This window comes from Stegostoma tigrinum, unplaced genomic scaffold (assembly GCF_030684315.1).
Source record: "Stegostoma tigrinum isolate sSteTig4 unplaced genomic scaffold, sSteTig4.hap1 scaffold_82, whole genome shotgun sequence".
NCBI classification, from domain to species: domain Eukaryota; kingdom Metazoa; phylum Chordata; class Chondrichthyes; order Orectolobiformes; family Stegostomatidae; genus Stegostoma; species Stegostoma tigrinum.
Window position 1 is genome coordinate 142,784 of NW_026728768.1, and position 20,754 is coordinate 163,537.

Below are 20,754 nucleotides of genomic sequence, written 5' to 3' on the forward strand. Positions count from 1 at the left end.
TGCTTGTTGCCATGTTATCAGGACGAAAGGTGAAGTCTTACCACACCATTTGGCCACTCCTTAGAGAGAGACAACTGGTTATGATTTAATCTGAAGATCACCATGCCTTGGGCAAGTAGAGGGGTTGAGGCGAAGATCCTTTGTGGTAAGCTCACTGGTGTGGCAATTGAGCCCTCTCTGCAGGGCATCACTCTGCATCACAAACCAACCGTTCAGCCCACGGAATTTGAATAGAGTTTAGGATTGGAGAGCAATCCATGCAATTATATTTTTTTTGAATGAATGTTTCTCAATGGGACTCTCTCACTGGCAAACTTTTTAAAAGCCAGCTCAGCCATACAGGCTCGATCAGTTCCTGATCTCAGCTGAATTTTTTGATCTGGGGTGGGTCAGCGTGAGGAGTTCAGTGATTGGAATGAATTCTCATGAAGTTAGCGAGAGGGATAGTACACGTGAATAGATCAATGTTTTGAAAAGCGGATGAGAACGAGGGGGATCCTCTTCGGGCGGTTGTGGCGGGGGCGGGGTGTGAGGGATGCATCTGCTCCCACGATAAGACATTCCACTCCCGCACATCCCAGATGTCCAAGTTCTTTAAGGACCGCAACTTTCCCCCCACAGTGATCGAGAACGCCCTTGACCGCGTCTCCCGATTTCCCGCAACACATCCCTCACACCCCGCCCCCGCCACAACCGCCCTAAGAGGATCCCCCTCGTTCTCACACACCACCCTACCAACCTCCGGATACAACGCATCATCCTCCGACACTTCGGCCATTTACAATCCGACCCCACCACCCAAGACATTTTTCCATCCCCACCCCTGTCTGCTTTCCGGAGAGACCACTCTCTCCGTGACTCCCTTGTTCGCTCCACACTGCCCTCGAACCCCACCACACCCGGCACCTTCCCCTGCAACCGCAGGAAATGCTACACTTGCCCCCACACCTCCTCCCTCACCCCTATCCCAGGCCCCAAGATGACATTCCACATTAAGCAGAGGTTCACCTGCACATCTGCCAATGTGGTATACTGCATCCACTGTACCCGGTGCGGCTTCCTCTACATTGGGAAAACCAAGCGGAGGCTTGGGGACCGCTTTGCAGAACACCTCCGCTCAGTTCGCAACAAACAACTGCACCTCCCAGTCGCAAACCATTTCCACTCCCCCTCCCATTCTCTAGATGACATGTCCATCATGGGCCTCCTGCACTGTCACAATGATGCCACCCGAAGGTTGCAGGAACAGCAACTCATATTCCGCCTGGGAACCCTGCAGCCATATGGTATCAATGTGGACTTCACCAGTTTCAAAATCTCCCCTTCCCCTACTGCATCCCTAAACCAGCCCAGTTCGTCCCCTCCCCCCACTGCACCACACAACCAGCCCAGCTCTTCCCCCCCACCCCACCCACTGCATCCCAAAACCAGTCCAACCTGTCTCTGCCTCCCTAACCAGTTCTTCCTCGCACCCATCCCTTCCTCCCACCCCAAGCCGCACCCCCATCTACCTACTAACCTCATCCCACCTCCTTGACCTGTCCGTCTTCCCTGGACTGACCTATCCCCTCCCTACCTCCCCACCTATACTCTCTCCACCTATCTTCTTTACTCTCCATCTTCGGTCCGCCTCCCCCTCTCTCCCTATTTATTCCAGTTCCCTCTCCCCATCCCCCTCTCTGATGAAGGGTCTAGGCCTGAAACGTCAGCTTTTGTGCTCCTGAGATGCTGCTTGGCCTGCTGTGTTCATCCAGCCTCACATTTTATTATCTTGGACTTCTCCAGCATCTGCAGTTCCCATTATCTCTGATACTATTTATAACACACCACACTGACTGTAACTCCAAGCTGTGTGTTTCTTCAACAAAATATCTGCAAATAAACAAACATCCTGGATGAAGACTTATTATCTGACACTCCACTCACACCAGTTGTATGATCTTTTGATCTGTCTGCTTATAAATTGTGTGCCTGTGTGTTTTCCTCTCTGACCACACGTGATGAAGGGACTGCACTTCAAAAGCTTGTATGATTTCAAATAAACCTGTCAGATTATAACCTGATGCCATGTGGCTTCTGACTTTGTCCATCCTAGTCCAACACCAGCACCTCCACATTATAAGTGTTTGAAACCAAGTCAGTGCAACAGGTATATGTCGAACATTTGACTTCAGAAGGATGCCTCGTGCTGAAAAGTTTATTAATAACAAAGGATTTCTCCATTATGCCATCTATCATAACATGCTGCGCCTCACAGTCATAATGAAAGGATGCCCACTTTAATTTAGCAGCGCCAAGAACAGTTATGGACATTTTTAGCATGGGAGAAGGCCATTCAACCTATTTTATCTGTACCAGCTCTCTCCCAGAGCAACAAAATTAATCCTTTTCTCGAATTCATTCCACATATTTCACAGGATTGAAATATATAGGTACATAGTTAAGAGATTTTAACATCGAGTGAGCAGTTCTCGCACTTCACCTTGTCACTAACAATTGAAAACGTGACTTAGAAAGAGTGGGTCTTTATTTTGTTCTGTTGTGATGATGAAGAAGATGCAAGTCCAAGTGCTGGAACTGGCCTCTTGAACTTAGAAACATTTAAATGTGTATAAAATGAATTCTGTGCGCATCTATTAAAAGCAGTTTTATGGAAGGAAAAGGTACCAAAAAAGATTTGGTGTATTGTACTTGATGCTATTATACTCCAACATCTGAAAACAGAACTCTACGACTGTGAGTGTTGAGATCTGAGAGGGTGCTATCTTGTTTGAATTTACATTGCTAAGTCTAGGCCTCTTTTCCCAACAGCAAAATTGGTAATGCAGAAAGAAATGGATGTTTCTCGCATTTGTTGGCTGTAAGTGTCTGTTTAAAGTTTGAGTACAGTTTCCTCATATACAGGTGCTTAACCTGCTTTTACAGTTTGAACATTTGTTGTGCCAATGCAAATTGTTTGAATGGTTTCACCTCCAGTTTTCTTCTTTATACATATTTTGTATTTTTTCAGGGTAAGGACTGCCTGCAAAATCTGAGATTGGGTTTTGAAAGACATCAACCTTTGCTTGCGAGAGATAATGGTAACTGCAGATGCTAGAGAATGCGAGATAACAATGTGTGGAGCTGGATGAACACAGCAGGCCAAGCAGCATCTCAGGAGCACAAAAGCTGACATTTCGGGCCTCGACCCTTCATGCGAGAGAACGTAACGTAAGAAAGAAGAACAGGACTAAGTAGTATTATCCTTCAAAGCCTTGTTGAGTTGATTTGTCCTGTTTTGTTCCTTACTTTTACATTTATTAAATCCACTTTTTTAAAAGCATTCTTTCACAGGATGAGGGCACTGCTGGCAAGGCTAACATTCATTTCCCATCCAGGAATGGCTTGGTAGGCCATTTTGGAAGTCAGTAGAGAGTCAGCCATATTCCTGTGAATTTGAAGTCAGATACCAGAATTGTGAAGGGATGCAGATTCCTTTCCCTAAAGAATAGATTAGTGAATTCAGTTTTCTGTTACAATAATTTATGATAGTTTCATCGTCACTGTTACTTTTAACTCGAGATCTTTGTGAATTACATGTCATTTCCAGCAGATGCTTTTGTATATTATATTTAATATTAGGATTTTAGTTTTAACTTAATTTCTTATTAACATTTAATCATTAATTTCAGGATGTTTCTCAGATTTTATACGCTTCCTCTCCATTAGGTTTTTAAAGAAGAAATTGCCCCAGTCAAACAAGAAGTCAAAATATTAAATGATCTGGCCAGTCAGTTATCTCCGCTTGATGTCTCTTTCTCTCCAAAGATTTCTCACCAGCTTGATGACCTAAATATGAGGTTGAAATTTATACAGGTAACAGTGAAAACATTTTCTAAACTAGCCAATCTGTTGAAGAAAGCATGTCCAGATAATTTGGCTTCAAATATATGAGCAAGATAAAGAACCGTTTCAATTGAAGCAAGCAATTAATATTTTATTATCATAGTTTATGAAGTTATCCAATTTTATAATATTACGTTTTCAAAAATACAATGTTCTTGTCTGTAGTCTGCACTTTAGAATGTAATCGCAAAACAAAATCCAAATAGTGAGACATGTGAGCATCCGAACTACAGTCTGAAATGGTTCAGGACTGGAACAATTTGAATATATTCAGGATGAAGCTGCAGGTGGCAGATATTTTTCCCGATCCATCCAAAAGAATTTGGAATTGGACCATTGTGCTCACTGCTGTACACTTCAGTATTATGTATTGTTTCATATTTTAAGTCCCTGAGAAAGACATACTTTAATGAATTGCAACAAAGATATACTTGATGCATTGAAGGGAAGAATGACATAAAGTTGTATGAACTGCATGTATTTCTTTCAATTGAGCAGATTTTGATTGATGTCAGCAAAGTAGTAGATGAAAGTTTTCTTTATCCCATAAAGCCGCATGAAATGTTTTATTGAGCAAATTATTTCAGTCTTGTTCTGTGTCAGCAGCTCGCTTGGCCATGTAGCGCAATAAAACTCCTTATCGGTTCTAGCAAGCAGACAAAAACATAAATAGCACCAGGATCTGGATGTTCTACCTCTTGACCCTACCTCACCATCCGATAAGACATGGCTGACCTGCCCGGGACTCAACTCCTCTTCCATACCGGCTTCTCAGAGCGCTCAACTTCTCTATTTCAAAAATCTTATCTACCACCTTCTTTAAATACTTCCAGTGATCTACCTTTCACAATTCTCTTGTATTCTAAACAATCGCTACCTGCTGAAAGAAGAAATTCCTTTGCATCTCAGGTTTCAATAAATGTTCCCTTCTTCTGTAACTATGTTGCTGAGTTTGAGATTTCCACAATAATGGAAACATTGTCTTCACATCTAGCCTGTCAAAAAATTTTGTGTTTCAGTAAGATCACCCCTCATTCTTCTAAACTTGAATGAATAAAGACCTTCTGTGCAACCATTCTTGATAAATCATGATCCGATGAATCGGCCCAGTGAGTCTCTTTTGAACTGCTTCCTATGGCTGTGTATCCTTTCTTGTATTTCTCCAAGTGTGACCTCCTCAATAGCCTGATCAGTTGCAAAAAAACTTGCCCATTTTTAAACTGAAACCTCCTTACAATAAAGGCCAAAATTCCATTTGCCTTCTAAATTACTTGCATCACCATCGTCATGGCTCACATCAACTCCAACCTACCAAAGTGCTTTGATCCTTTGCAATTCACCTACCACTGCAACAGGTCTCCAGCTGATACCGTCTCCCTGGCCTGACAGTCATCCCTGGAATGTCTGGATAACAAGGATACCTACATCAGGCTGTTACTTATTGATCAGACCACCACCTTCCACACTGTAATTCCAAACAAACTCCTCTCTGAACTCTGAGACCTCGGCCTCAGCATCCCTCTCTGTAACAGGATTCTCGACTTCCTGACCCAGAGACCACAATCAAGGATAGGTGACAACACTTGCTCCACCGTAAACCTCAACACCGGTGCCCAGCAAAGCTGCCCCTACTCTATACTCCTTATGCAATCATGACTGTGTGGCCCCAACTCCATTTACAAGTTTGCTGATGACGCTTCCATTGTAGGTCGGACCTCAAACAACAATAAGTCAGATTACAGGAAAAGCAATTGAGTGCTTGCTGGCATGATGGAAAGATAACAATCTGTCCATCAGCATAAGCAAAATGGAGGAGCTGGTCATTGATTTCAGGAAGCTTCTGTCTGCAGCAATGGTGCTGAGGTGGAGATGGTTGATAGTGTGAAGTTCCTGGGAATGTTGCTCACCAACAATCTGTCCTGGTCAACCCATGTCGACATGATGGTCAAGGAGGCTAAGAAAATTCAGCATGTCCATGAGGACCCTACCTGTTTTTGGAGATGCATCCTATCTGGATGCATCACTGTGTGGTATGGCAGTTGCTGTTCCCAAGACTGCAAGAAGCGAAAGAGAATCATGAGCACAGCCCAATCCGTCACGCAAACTAGCCTTCCATCCATTGACTCCATCTACACTTCCCACTGCCTTGAGAAAGCAACCAACATAATCAAAATACCCCCTCACTCTGATTATACTCTCTTCCGTCCTCTTCTGTCGGGCAGAGGATATCAGATTGAAAAAGCGTACAAATAGATTTAAGAACAGCCTCTTTCCTGTTGTGACTTTTGAACGGACCTCTCAAGTGTTAATTCTGATCTCTCTCTCTCAGCCTCTTCTCTGTGGCTGTAACACTATTCTGCACTTTGTACGGTGTGATTTGCCTACACAGCATGCAAATCAACACTTTTCACAGTATCTCAGTACATGTGACAGCAACAAAGCAATCATTCACCTGCGTGCTAGTATGTGTTTCATGGACGAGAGCATCCAAGTCCCCTACCCTGCATTTTTTTTTTAGTGTCTCCCTCTATTTAAGTAAGAGTCTATCTTTTGATTCTTCCTACCTAAGTGTACTTTCCTACATTAAACTCTCTCTACCAACTTTTTTCCGACTTGCTCGACCTGTCTATCCCCTTGCAGATTCTTTCTGTCCTCATGACAACATTCCCTTACTCTATTTTTGTAGCATCAGCAAATTTGGATGAATTTATGCCTTGTCCCCTCCTCTAAGTTATGAATATAGAGAGTAAATAATTCTCGTCCTTGGACTGATCCCTGTGGCACTCCACTAGTTATGGCTTTCCGGCCTGATAAAGATGGTGGTTAGAAAATAACTGGCTGAACCACTGAAATGAAAAATGTGAAAAAATATGCGTTTTCATTGTTTGTGAAATAGTTAAATCAGATTGTAGATAATAAAATATAAATATTACAGTAGTTCTTCATAGTTTATCATTGAGCTTTATGAGAATTCTGAATATAGTTCCTGATTTATGATAGCATCAGTTTTCATGCATCTTTGTCTGAGAATTCAGATTTGTTTTGTCAAAAATTGTGCTGTGGCCACACATGATATTTGCTAAATCTGTCCTGTCCCAGCAGTTCAACTCGTTCAGTTTTGAGATAACTTTTGTAAGGACCCCACAGTTGAGCTACCTTGCGTTGATAGCTCACTACACACTTCTTGCATTGAAACAAATGCACCTCAGACCACCTGTCCGTCAGCATTCATCATCTGCTCTGTGTCTACTCTTCCTCTTGGTCACACTGACTTCATTATCTAGTTCCTTACAGGCTGTAGTTATTATCTTGTTACTGCCCACTAACCTGTGCATTTGGCTCCCATCCCCCTGCCACATTACGAGGTCTTACGAGGAAAGGCTGAGGGACTTGAGGCTGTTTTCATTCGAGAGAAGAAGGCTGAGAGGTGACTTAATTGAAACATATAAAATAATCAGAGGGTTAGATAGGGTGGATAGGGAGAGCCTTTTTTCTGGATGGTGACGGCGAGCGCGACGGGGCATAGCTTTAAATTGAGGGGTGAAAGATACAGGACAGATGTCAGAGGTAGTTTCTCGACTCGGAGAGTAGTAAGGGAATGGAACGCTTTGCCTGCAATGGTAGTAGATTTGCCAACTTTAGGTACATTCAAGTCGTCGTTGGATAAGCATATGGACGTACATGGAATAGTGTTGGTTAGATGGGCTTGAGATCGGTACGACAGGTCGACACAACATCGAGGGCCCAAGGGCCTGTACTGTGCTGTAATGTTCTGTGTTCTGTGTTTTATTTATTGTTGAATAGCAGCAGGAGGTGAGGAGGCAGAGACTGCAACCCTGAGGTCACGGAGGGAAGGAAAAGAGGCTCTTACTTGGAGATTGAGAAGCAGGAGAGGGCACAACCCAGAGGTTTGGGAGTGGAGAGAGGCTGCAAGTTGGAGGTCAAGGTGAGGAGAGGCACCAGTTGATGATGTAGATTAAATGTAATACAGAAAATTGTGAAGTTTGGTTCGAAAAACAGTACATAAAACAGAAGGAACCATTCTAAATGGGTGCAGAAGCAGATCGGTTTTGCTGTTCTGTGCATAAACCATTCAGTTAAACCACAGCTAGTCTGAGCTTCAACTCTGTTTACCTGCTGAAAAGGCATGTCGACTGAAAACATCAGCTTGCTTTCTCTCCATGGCTGCTGCCTGACCTACTGTGGTCTCCGGCATTTTTTGTCGTCAGTCTGTTTACCTCCCTTTCTTCTATATCCTTTCATAGCCTTAGCTATCAAAAATAATTTCAGTCACACTCATTCTTATTGATCCAGCACCCACATTCTTTTATGAGAGAGTATTTGAGATCTTGACTGTTGTTTGTATTAAGATAAAAGTGCTTCCTGATTTCAGTTCTGAATGGCTTGCCATTGAATCTCATATATTAATAGATAATACTTCTGATAAGAAATGTTTTCAGAGTGTTATAGTGGAAGCTTCTATGTTCTGTGCATCCTCTATCTAGCCACCAGACTCAGAGTACCTGTTGGGACCATCCAAAAATGACTGAACATTTTCACTCATTAGGTAAGTAGATTGATAATAGGACTCTGGTTCTGTGCCACTGTCAGATCATTGCGACTCCAAAAGGTACCAAAGTAAATTCTGGATTCTAGGCAAATATACCTATGTGTTTAGATCTATTTAGATGCATTCATGTAGGCTAAAAATACTTGAAATAATGTATAATTAGGAGTGACAGACAACATCTGTGACATTAAATGAAAAACAAGAACAAAGAACTTTGGTTCATATTTCAGCTTCGACAGGCACTAAACAACTAAAAGCACTGTATAACCAATGAAGTAAGTTTTTGAAGTATGTTTGTAATGTCGGAAACACAGCAACAAATATATGCGCAGAAGGCTTTCACAAACAGAACTGTAAAAATGACCACTTACTTTGTGATATTGATTGAATGCTAAGTGTTGGCCAGAATGTAGATCCACTGAACTGAATACAGGTGGTTTGTGGGTAAGAAAGTCTTAACCCTTTGGACAAACCTAATTTTATTTGTAATTTATTAGCAATAACTGAATTGTGCAGTTTAAGTTCAGAAGTTCCCAATTTTAAGTGGAGTTTTAACAAATTCACCTTTGAAGAGCGTTTGGGCTTGATGAACCCAAGTCTCAACTGAGTTAACTCAGCCTTTTGTGTTAGGGATGTATAAATTATCCATCTTAGGGGAGGCGATGGCCTCACGGTATTGTCACTGGACTGTTCATCCAGAGAGACAAATCATGTTCTGGGGACCTGGATTCAAATCCCGCTGTGGCAGATGGTGGAATTTGAATTCAATAAATATCCGGAATTCACAATCTGATGATGACCATGAATCTGTTGTTGCTTGTTGGAAAAGCTCATCAGGTTCCCGAATGCCTTTTAGGGAAGGAAACTGTCATCCTTACCTGGCCTGGTCTGCATGTGACTCCAGACCCACAGCAATGTGGTTGACTTTTAACTGCCCTCTGGGTAATCAGGGCTGGGCAATAAATGCTGCCTCGCCAGTGACGCCCTCGACGAGATTGAATCAAGAAAAAAAATTACGATTGCCTTTTCTAACTTCTCAGCCTTCAGTAATTGATTCTCCCAGTGCTAGAGAAGAAGTGGTGACTGTGGCTTATTCTATTCCCAAGGTTTAACATGATGCAACTGATGGTAAAGTTAATAAGCTTTATGAAAACATAAGTAAATATATATAATTAAATAAAAATAGCAAAGTCATTAATTAGAACTCGGCTACAACATGTAAGAGCTCCTGTGTTCCAGTATGGTCTGGTGCAAGCATGTTTGCTGTAAGCACTTAATGTTTGAGTAGCTTGTGTTTATGAGCTGGAGGCTGATCTAGGGATGCTGGGACACATCAGGAGGGGAGCAAGTGACCTGGATTCTTTGCACCAAGAGGCAGTCACAGCCCTTAAGTTTGTGTTTGTCTGATTTGGTCAGTCTTCAGGCACAGGAGAGGTCGATGGTGGAGGTTCATTACGCTAATACTGGGGAAAGTTGGACTGTCCTGTGGTGAGTTATGGATTCAACTGGGCCTGTGTTCATGAGAGTTTAAAAAGATGAGGGGGGGATCTGATTGAAATATCGAAAGTTGGAACTGAGCCAGATGAACTCAATGCAGGGAAGCTATTTTCCCTGTTTGTGGTGCTGGGACCAGGGGTCACAGTCTCAGAATTTGGGGTAGATCAGTTAGGACTAGGATGAGGACAACATCTCGTCATTCAAGCAGAGTGAATCTGTGAAATTTTCAACCACAGAAGACCATGGGAGCCATCACTGAATGTATTCAAGAACAAGACAAGGTGGCTCGGTGGCTCACCACCGCTGCCTCACAGTGCCAGTGACCTGTTTTGATTCCACCCTTGGGTAACTATCCATGTGGAGTTTGTACATTCTCCCTGTGTCAGTGTGGGCTTCCACCAGGTGCTCCGGTTTCTTCCCACAGTCCAAAAATATGCAGGCCAAGTGGATAAGGCATGGTAAATGCATAGTTATGGAGCAAGGATGGAGGGGCCAGTCTTGGACACGATGCACTTCGAAGGGTCAGTGTCGACTTAATCAGCTGAAAACATTTTGCATTGTAGGGATTCTTTGATTTTGTGATAGATTTTTAGATGTTAAAAGATTCAATAAGTATACAGGAAAGTGGGAATATGATATCGAGATGTAAGATCGGCCATGATCTTATTGAATGGTGGACTTGGCTTGAAGGGCTGATTGGCTTATTCCTGCTTCTAGTTTCCATGTTCTTCTGTGACTGAATGAGGCTGATAGCGGAACTAGAATGCATGAGCTTTAGGGTGGATGTGCAAATTGACTATCGCACTGTGGTAAAAAACACACTTTCAAAGGGGCTTGATAAACGCAACGTAGTATAATCAGTGGGATTGACACTATTCTGTGCAGCAAAGAGTGAGAGTCTGTAACTGTGGAAGCCATTGCCACAGAAGACTGCGAAGGCTAAGTCATTGAGTGTATTTAAGACAGAGATAAACAGGTTTGTGGACTAGTAAGTGCATCAAGGGTTACGGGGAGAAGGCAGGAGAATGGGGTTCAGAAGTATGTCAGCCGTGCTTGAATGACAGAGCAGACTCAGTGTGCAGACTGGCCTAATTCTGCTCATATATCTTAGGGTCTTATTTGCTCAGACGGGAAAAGACCTTGCGGTGGGAGGTGGAGAATCCAGACATTGTAGGCAGGACAAAAAAGGAGTTTGTGAATAGTTGTAATGAGGAATTTGGCACCATGAAGCAGAGCCTTCAATGTCACAATCTCTGGATGCATAATGTGTTGGGCAGAAAGGCTTATTTCCATGCAGTGTGCCACCAAGATTCTAACTCCAGACAAACATATCCATCTTCTTTGCGCTCAATCTGACTCCTACGAGCAGGGAGCTTTCCCCCCATTCCCGTTAAAACCAGTTTTGCTCAGTTCCCTGGATGCCACATTTGGTCAAATGTGGCCTTGATGTCAAGAACAATCACTGTCGCCCTCACTCCCTCACCTCTTTTTTGTCCATTTTTGAACCAGGGCATCAATGAGGCCAGGAGCTGGGTGGCCCTGGTAGAAACCCAACTGAGTGTTAGTGAGTAGGTGATGCCTTTATTTTCACCTACTGTAGTCCCAATCATGCAACTCTGTCAATTGCTGCCCCTGCCAAGCGCTGGAAGCCTCCCCAGCGTTATCCAGACAGCAGAAAATTTGTTTCAGGAAGACGAGGACATGCCCTGTCAAATTTCATGTGGATGTGCTGTTGCACATGCACAGAGCGTGATTAAAGGGAGTCAGCATGGCTTTGTGATGGGCGGGACATGCCTTACAAATCTGATTGAGTTCTTTGAGGAGGTCATGAGACAGGTTGACGAGGGGCGAGCAGTGGATGTGGTGTACATGGACATCAGCAAAGCATTTGATAAGGTTCCCCACGGCAGGCATTTTCATAAAGTCAGGAGGTATGGAAATCAGGGTGACTTGGCTGTCTGGATTCAGAATTGGTTGGCTGACAGGAGGCAGAGAGTGGTTGTAGATGGTAAATATTCTGCCTGGAGGTCAGTGCTCAGTGGTGACCCGCTGGGCTCTGTTCTTGGGCCTCTGCTGTTTGTAGTTTTTAGAAATGACTTGGATGTGGAGGTTGAGGGGTGGGTTAGTATGTTTGCTGCTGACACAAAGGTTGGAGGTGCCGTTGATAGTATTGAGGGCTATTGCAGGCTTCAGCGAGACATTGACAGTATGCAGAGGTGGGCTGAGAAATGGCAGATGGAGTTCAACCTGGATAAATGCGAGGTGATGCATTTTGGAAGGTCGAATTTAGATGCTGAATCTAGGATTAAAGGCAGATGCTCGGCAGTGTATAGGAACAGCGGAATCTTGGTGTTCAAGTGCATAGCTCCCTCAAAGTTGCCACACAAGTGGATAAGGTTGTTAAGAAAGCATATGGTGTTTTGGCTTTCATTAACAGGGGGATCGAGTTTAAGTGCCGCGAGGTTATGCTGCAGCTCTACAAAACCCTGGTGAGACCACACTGGAATATTGTGTCCAGTTCCGGTTGCCCTATTATAGGAAAGATGTGGAGGCTTTGGAGAGAGTGCAAAGGAGGTTTACCAGGTTGAGAAGGTTGACTGAGCTTGGACTTTGCTCTCTGGAGAGAAGGAGGAAGAGAGGTGACCTGCTCAAGGTATACAAGGTAATGAGAGGAATGGATAGAGTCGATAGCCAGAGACTTTTCCCCAGGGCAGGATTGACTGCCGCGAGGCATAGTTTTAAGGTGTTAGGAGGAAGGTATAGAGGAGATGTCAGAGGGAGGTTCTTCACCCAGAGAGTTGTGAGTGCATGGAATACTTTGCCAGTGGTAATGGTGGAAGCAGAGCCATTAGTGACATTTAAGCAACTGCTGGACATGCACATGAACAGCAGTGAATTGAGGTGAATGTAAATTAGGTTAGGTTATTTTTGGATTGGGATTATTCCACGGCACAACATGGTGGGCCGAAGGGCCTGTACTGTGCTATACTTTTCTATGTTCTATGTTGTGTGTAAGAGTCAGAAGCCCAGTTGTTAGTGGCTTGGCTCTTTAGCTCAGTAGCTACCCCTTAATTTTTTGATGGCCAAAAGTGGCTGGCAAAGCAGACTTGCAACTTGAAAGCATTATGACACTGGCCAGGATGTGAAGCATTGACCTACATGGTTTTTTGCAGATGTCTATTACTGCATCCATGTCTGTGAATGATTTGCGTAGCAGCCTTGAAGTTTTCACAGAGTCCTTCAGAACTTAGATGTGGACCTTGGCAACTTTAAAGAAGTCTAAAAAATATCAACACACATACATTTTGGCAATGACTGGTATGAACATCGATAGAGAGTGGATAGCCAGAGACTTTTTCCGAGGGTGAAGGTAGCTCTTATGAGGAGGCATAGTTTAAAAGTAAGTGGAGGTAGATATCGGGTAAACGTGAGAAGTAGGTTCTTTACTCAGAGAGTGGCAGAAGCGTGGAATGCATTGCCAGAGAGGGGAGTGGAGTCAGCTTCATTAGGAGCATTTAAGCAGCTATTAGACAGGCATATGGATGATAGTATAAGGTAAGGGTGGAGGTTAGCTCGACGTTAGGTTGAGGGTAAAAGCTCAGCACAACACAGTGTGCTGAAGGGCCAGTCCTGTGCTGTACTGTTGTATGTTTGTATGCTCTATGAATCCATCAGTAATTGATCTGCAAGTAGCTGACAGTGTCTTTAAATAACTCTGGCAGAGGGGTTATTCATGTTCCTGGTGATCATACGTTCAGCAATGTGTCATTGAGGGACTTGAAGCATTGAGCTCTGATATCACAGTATTGGCAATATCTTGCCTCCTCGACATCCTTTCATCAGGTATTTGCTGCATGCAACATAGAATTGTCAGAATAGCATCCATGGCAACTTGCATTTGATGTGTGCTCATGAGTCATATATACCATTTCAGATCTCAAAACCCTTTGTGGCCCTGAAAAACCAGGCGGCGAGATTGCAGACTTTACACCAAGCATGATTATCCGAATCTTTTCTCTCCTACGATAAAGCTGACAGTGAGACTTCCGTGAGTTCCACTGTATTCACCAGATGCTGTTTGCCAGTTATGACATGAATTTCATGTAGCTTTTGACCACCTACATGAGGAATGGGTAACAAATGCTGGTCCTGTCAGTGATGTTCCCATCCTTGAAAATATGTGGAAATAAATTGAACCTAGTAGTTATCATTTCCTTTTACTGTGCCTTGTATTCTTCAGCAGATATTTATCCCCCTGTATTCATTGCAGAGTAGTTGAGAATGTGTTCCAATTGAAATGGTTTGTACTAACAGTTAGGAAAAATGTATCTAAAGATTTTTTTGAATGCAGGTGATTTAAACACCGTGCGTTTTTCTGCCTCTCGGCCAGCAATGAAGATCCGCCGACTCCAGAAAGCGCTCTGTTGTGAGTACATTCACACATTGCAGAATTTGTAATCTCGTGCTGTGTTTTGTTGTGAGCTTCCTTGCTTGCCTGTTGTCAGATGTCATTGGTTACAATTAGCTTGGTTTTGCAGTTGTTGAGACATCAGTTCGGCATGACCTTACAACCTTCCACTCAAAGGACGTTTGTCTATAAAGTTGCTGAAAATGCAATCTGATAAGGGCAGCCAGGCATCTTAGACTAGAGTGAATGAGGAAAGCAACAGGATGTCTTCTTAACGATTGGGAAACAACCACATGAAGGACTGAGGAGGACAGTGAATTAAAAGAGGAATGGTTTGTTTCAAATCAGGTATAGCAAAAGAAATTAAGAGAACGTGAGGAAGGTTGAAATTGAAAAGGCAAGTAATGGTTTATGTTCATTGGAAACCATCAACAACAAAAGTACAATGAAGAAAGTATTTGAGAAAATACAGAAGATTTCTTCAAATGAAAGGGAGACACTGTCTTCATGATGCCAATAGCACGGAGTGCAACTTTGGCGTTTAACCACATCATCCCTTGGCCTGAAGTCACTGTACTATTTACCCATTTTATAACAGAAAAATACTTTAATGATGAGTGTCATGGAGAATTTCAGCCCAGAATATAACCATATTCTGAGCAATTGCCACAACAGCTTCTATGACATGACTTTATAAAACATCCCAAAGCATGTCATAGGAGCTTTATAGAGTAAAATTTGATACTGAGTACTGAAAGAGATCCGAAGGTAGATGATTAAAACCACATCAGAGGTAGATTTTAAGGACTGTTTTGAAGGAGGAAAGAACGATGCAGAGGTTCAGCAAGGTAATTCTATAAAGCTTAGGCTCCAAGAAGTTGAATGTAAAGCTGTCGATGATGGAACAGCACAAATTGTGTTGAGAGGCTGGAATTAAAGGCGTAAATGTGCCTAGAGGGGCTATGAGTTGGACATTGTCAGGGGATGTGCATGGGTGTTGCCAGGTCAGGGAGGGATTTGAAAGCCAGGACAGCAATGTGAAAACCAAGGCACTGCTTAACTGTGAGCCATTGTAGATCAGAGTGCGCAGAGAAAGATGGGTGAATGGAACTTGGTGCGTGTTAAGACAGAGTCAATGGACTTTGAAATGATGCCATGTTAAAGAAAAGGAGAACTTGGGAGGCCAACTTGATATTCATCAGAATGGTCATGTTCAGAGTTAATCAATGCGGTCGGGTTTCAAAACTAACGGACTTAACCTGGGGCCAAATGTTGTGGATGTGAAAATAAGTAGACTTTGTGACATCAGGCCTATGTGGCCGGAATTTAAACTCTGGGTCAAAATAACAAAGGGTACAACGAAAACCAGTAGCTAGCAAGCAGACGTCCTTTCAAGGACCAAAGATAATGGCTTTGTTCTGTACCAGATTTAATAGATGGAAACTGTCCGGTTCTGTAGAGACAGTGGAAGAAATGAATGAGGGGGTGGTGAGATAGACCTGGGCATTGCCACCATGTCTGTGGAAAGTGCAGTGCATTCACATGATATTGCTCTGGGGCAGTGTTCAGATGAGAAAAGGAGAGGGATTTTACTGATTTTGGCCAGACCTCGGTGATTCACACCCACGGCCATGCTGTCAAAGATTTGTGGAAGCCAGAAAAACTGAACTTGACTGTTTGCAGTAAATGTACAGCATTTCAGATGTCACTTGATCCTGCAGATTGACTCCCTAGAATCTGCTTGTCAAATGATTTATATGGCTAAAAGGTTCAAGTATGAGTTTGCGCTGTGGAACTCATCTCGCACCGAAACTGGCCAGTTGTTATATCAAGATTTGGAGAAAGTATTAGTTTTTTGAAGAATGTTCTGATACAGAGAGAGACTAATAGTTTCTTGAGAAATCGTGGGACATTGGCCAGGAAGTTAAACAGCAGTGGGGGGGAAAACAAACTTGACCTGAATCCTATGTTAAGTATATAATGGATTGGTTCGAGAGTGAGGATATCAAAAAATATTCCGATTTTTAAGATGAGACACTCGGGACAATTTGGGTAGGATGCACTTCTTGAAGGGACCAGAAAGGTACAGAATTATCCATTGGATGTGAAAAATTTGAAATGAAGACAAAACTTTTTGAGGCTGGGGTGGGGAAGAAATGAAGGTCCGATTTTGTTCATTCAACCTCTCCCATGACAAAATGCACTTGTATAAGATTGGTGACTATAAGATTGTTGACGGCACTTTAATGAAGAAAAATCAACATGGACATTTGTTCTGCTGTATATATAACATTAACATTCAATCTCTTGGCAAGGATAATGTGACAGGGCATTTGAAAAGCCAAGTTATTGTAATTTGAATTAAGAGATCAGGCTGTAGAACCTGAGATCAATCTCAGAATAAAATGTAACAACAGCGATAGATGAGGAACCTCTTCACTCACAGAGAGGTGAACTTTGTAATTCTGTACTCCAGAAAATGTGGCGCCTCAGCCAAGAAGTATGCTCAGAACGGGGATTGACATGCTGGGGTAGTCAGTGAAGCACTGTTAATGTCACAGGATTAGTAATCCGGAGGCCTGGGACAATGCTGTAGAGTATAGGCTTAAATTCCACTGTAACAGCTGATGGAATTTGAATTCAGTTCAATATAATTTTGGGGGTAGGTGGGAATGTGGAGCTGACATTGCAGTCAAGTCAGCCACGACCTTCTTGAATGGTGAAGCAGGCTTGAGGGGGCCAGTTATCCAACACATGCTGAAATTGATATAATCATAAACAAAGCTGGTCTCAGTGATGGTTACACTGTCACTGTTAAACTATTCACCGTTATAAAAACTTGACTCATTCACTGATGTTCTTTAAGAAAGCAGCTCTGCCATTCTTATTTGATCTCACCTCCATATAACTCCAGATCCACAATAATGTGGTTGACACTTAACTGCACTCTGAAATATCAAACAATTTGGAGGAACTATGGATGGGCAGCAAATACTGTCCTTGCTATTCCTGCTCCTTGTTGCTATGACCGTACATGCTCTAACATATTAACCAATTTCCTCTTTGAATCCGTTTGAGGAGCAGTGTATATTTTGTATTGCTTGGTGATTCTCCAAGTATCTGATGGGTTTTGCAGAGTTCCTTCTACCTTCTAAATGTGAGCTCCTTCCAGTGTTTAACCTTTTAAGGTAGGCAATCGTTCCCAAACCTTTTTGATTGAATGCCTACCTATTAATAGCAATCACTAACCTATCTATTATTAATTGCATATTCATAATACAAAGGGCTACGTGTAAAGAAGTGTTCCAATCATCTTTTTAAAAAGCTCCTTCCTGACGCTTATCATGGAGATGAGATTAGATTCCCTACAGTGTGGAAACAGGCGCTTCAGCCTAAGAAGTCCACACCGGCCCTTGCAGCATCCCACCCAGACCCATCCCCCTATCACCGACACACCACCCTGAACACCATGGGAAATTTAGCATGCCCAATCCACCGAGTCAGCGCATCTTTGGACTGTGGAAGGAAACCGGAGCACCCGGAGGAAACCCACGCAGACACGGGGAGAATGTGCAAACTCCACACAGACAGTTACTTGAGGCTGGAATCGAACCCGGGTACTTGGTGCTGTGAGGCTGCAGTGCTAACCCGCTGAGCCACTGTGCTGCCCCGATGTGTGTATTTGCTTCTAACTGTGATATCTGTCAGTCGCTGGACTGGTGTTTGATACGGGCACTCATAATGTATATCCACTTGATCCAAATGCTCTTCTATTGTTAGCCTGATAAATCAAGAAAAGGGCTGGATCCTTTTGTATATTTTTCACATCACATATTCATGATTTACATATAGTTGAGAGTTTCAAACTGCAGTAATTAAACATTCATGACAGATAAAAGCATTCCAGAATTGTTTCGACTTGATGATAAATAGTGAATATCTGTTCTTGACTGCAGCTTTCCAGCCTATCAGCGCAGAAAGGCATTGCTTAGCAAGGTTGGATGAGGAATATTACTGTTCCAATTAGTTACATTTAATTTATCACCATTGAAGCTCGCGTTAGTTAGTATGCTTTTTTCCAATATATTTAATCTAAAGTTATGACAGATGATTTGGTTTGTAGATCTCCAATTACCTGTCTACTGTAGAACCCAGTTTTGAAACAATTGATATAAGGCACTTATTGTACTGTCACTGATGCTGTCATTATACTACCAGAGTATGGCTGTAATGCTGAATTACTTTAGCCTGCCTTCATGAAGCAGTGCAATCTTTCCTAGATAAGGATGAGGGGAAGGTGCACATAAAAGACTGATTGATTTATAAAATTGAGATTCATGGAATATATAGGTCACTATCAAATTTGGTTAAAAAAGATGGCTGAAGGACAGAAGCAGCAAGTTATGATAAATAGATTAGAAGATCGCTATTAGCAGTTTCCCAAGTATTAGGACACTGATTTTTGGAGATAGATACATGATTTGAATTTGGGAATATGGCATACAGAAGGCCCTTCAGCCAATCAAGTCTATGCAAACTTAACTGCACGAATCCCACTTTGCAGCACTTGGAGAATAACCTTTAATTTCATGTGCTCATCCCAGTACTTTTTTACAAGTTGTGAGCTCTCTTGTCTCAATGACCCTTCTGGGTAGTGCATTCCAGATTACCACCACCCTCTGGGTAAAAATATTTTTCCTCAAATCCCCTCTACATCTCCTGCCCTTCACCTCATAATTGTGTCTCCTTGTTATTGACCCTTCAACTAAGGATACAGCTGCTTGCTAACCTTGCCCCTCCTAATCTTCTGCACCTCAGTCACGTCCCTCCTCAGCCTTCTCTGCTCTAAAGACAACAAACTGAGCTTATCCAGCCAGTCTTCATAGCTGAAGTGCTCCGCCCCAGGCAATATCGGAGTGAATAATCTCTGCACCGTCTCCAATTCAATCACATCCTTCCAACAGTGTGGTGATGAGAACTGCATACAGTATTCCAACTTTGGCTTAACCAAAGTTCTATACAATTCCAACGTAACCTTCCAGCTGAAACCATCTGTGCCATGACTGATAAAGGCAAGTTCTGAGTCTGCATTCTTAATCATCGTGTTAACCTGTCCTGCCATCTTCAAGGATAATGGGAACTGCAGATGCTGGAGAATCCAAGATAATAAAATGTCAGGCTGGATGAGCACAGCAGGCCAAGCAGCATCTCAGGAGCACAAAAGCTGACGTTTCGGGCCTTGACCCTTCATCAGAGAGGGGGATGGGGTGAGGATTCTGGAATAAACAGGGAGAGAGGGGGAGGCGGACCGAAGATGGAGAGAAAAGAAGATAGGTGGAGAGGTAGTGAGGGGATAGGTCAGTCCAGGGAAGACGGACAGGCAAAGGAGGTGGGATGAGGTTAGTAGGTAGATGGGGGTGCGGCTTGGGGTGGGAGGAAGGGATGGGTGAGAGGAAGAACAGGTTAGGGAGGCAGAGATAGGTTGGACTGGTTTTGGGATGCAGTGGGTGGAGGGGAAGAGCTGGGCTGGTTGTGTGGTGCTGTGGGGGGAGGGGACGAACTGGGCTGGTTTAGGAATGCGGTGGGGGAAGGGGAGATTTTGAAACTGGTGAAGTCCACATTGATACCATTAGGCTGCAGGGTTCCCAGGTTCCCTCCTGCAGTGCCACAATGCACCTCCCAGTCGCAAACCATTTCCACTCCCCCTCCCATTCTTTAGATGACATGTCCATCATGGGCCTCCTGCAGTCGACAATGATGCCACCCGTAGGTTGCAGGAACAGCAACTCATATTCCGCCTGGACTCTTTAATTTTACATCCTCAAAGACATTTAGCAGGGATAGCGTGGATTATAGAGTGAGTTGAGTAGATTGTTTCATTATTAATTCTTTACTAAATTTGATTTATATTACATTTTTAGACCACATCAGGTGACGATGTGTGTGATTTCACCAAGGTGCTGAAAAATAACTTCAGATCAAAGAAGTACTTTGCCAAACATCCTCGCTTGGGTTATTTACCACTACAAACAGTCCTAGAAGGTGAGAACCTTGAGATGTAAGTTTATTGATGTGAGATTTACGAATGTATCAATGCCCATTTGGGGGTTGACAAATATTGCAGCATTATTCATTCTGCAGCTTAGCAGGAGAGTGAGGTTGTCCATTTGCGCATACATCAGAAGTACACAATACAAAAACAAGGGGGGCTTAACTGATATCATTGATCCTCTCGCCTTGAAAGCAGTGTAGTTACTCAGAGTGCATCTGCTGTGGACTTGTTGATACTGTCACTAACGTGCAACCTTCCTTGATATCTTTCTCTGTCCTCCAGTTCTGTCTTTAAAAACTACAATCAATTGCCCTCTCCTCAAAAGAAAAGAACCTTTGGCTG

The 20,754-nt window shown here is 43.1% G+C and overlaps 1 long non-coding RNA gene across 3 annotated transcripts in view; it reads left to right on the top strand.

Moving 5' to 3' along the window:
- LOC132209295 (uncharacterized) overlaps positions 1–20,362 on the top strand; it is a 134,183-nt gene extending 113,821 nt beyond the window's left edge. For 2 of the 3 annotated variants that reach the window (XR_009445395.1, XR_009445393.1), the window contains 4 exons: positions 3,011–3,210; positions 3,709–3,855; positions 7,690–7,831; positions 8,391–9,994. This is a non-coding gene — a long non-coding RNA (uncharacterized LOC132209295). Of the gene's footprint in view, positions 1–3,010; positions 3,211–3,708; positions 3,856–7,689; positions 7,832–8,390; positions 9,995–20,281 lie in introns of those variants that run through there. The other variant, XR_009445394.1, reaches the window with a different exon arrangement.
- Positions 20,363–20,754: the final 392 nt, after the last annotated feature.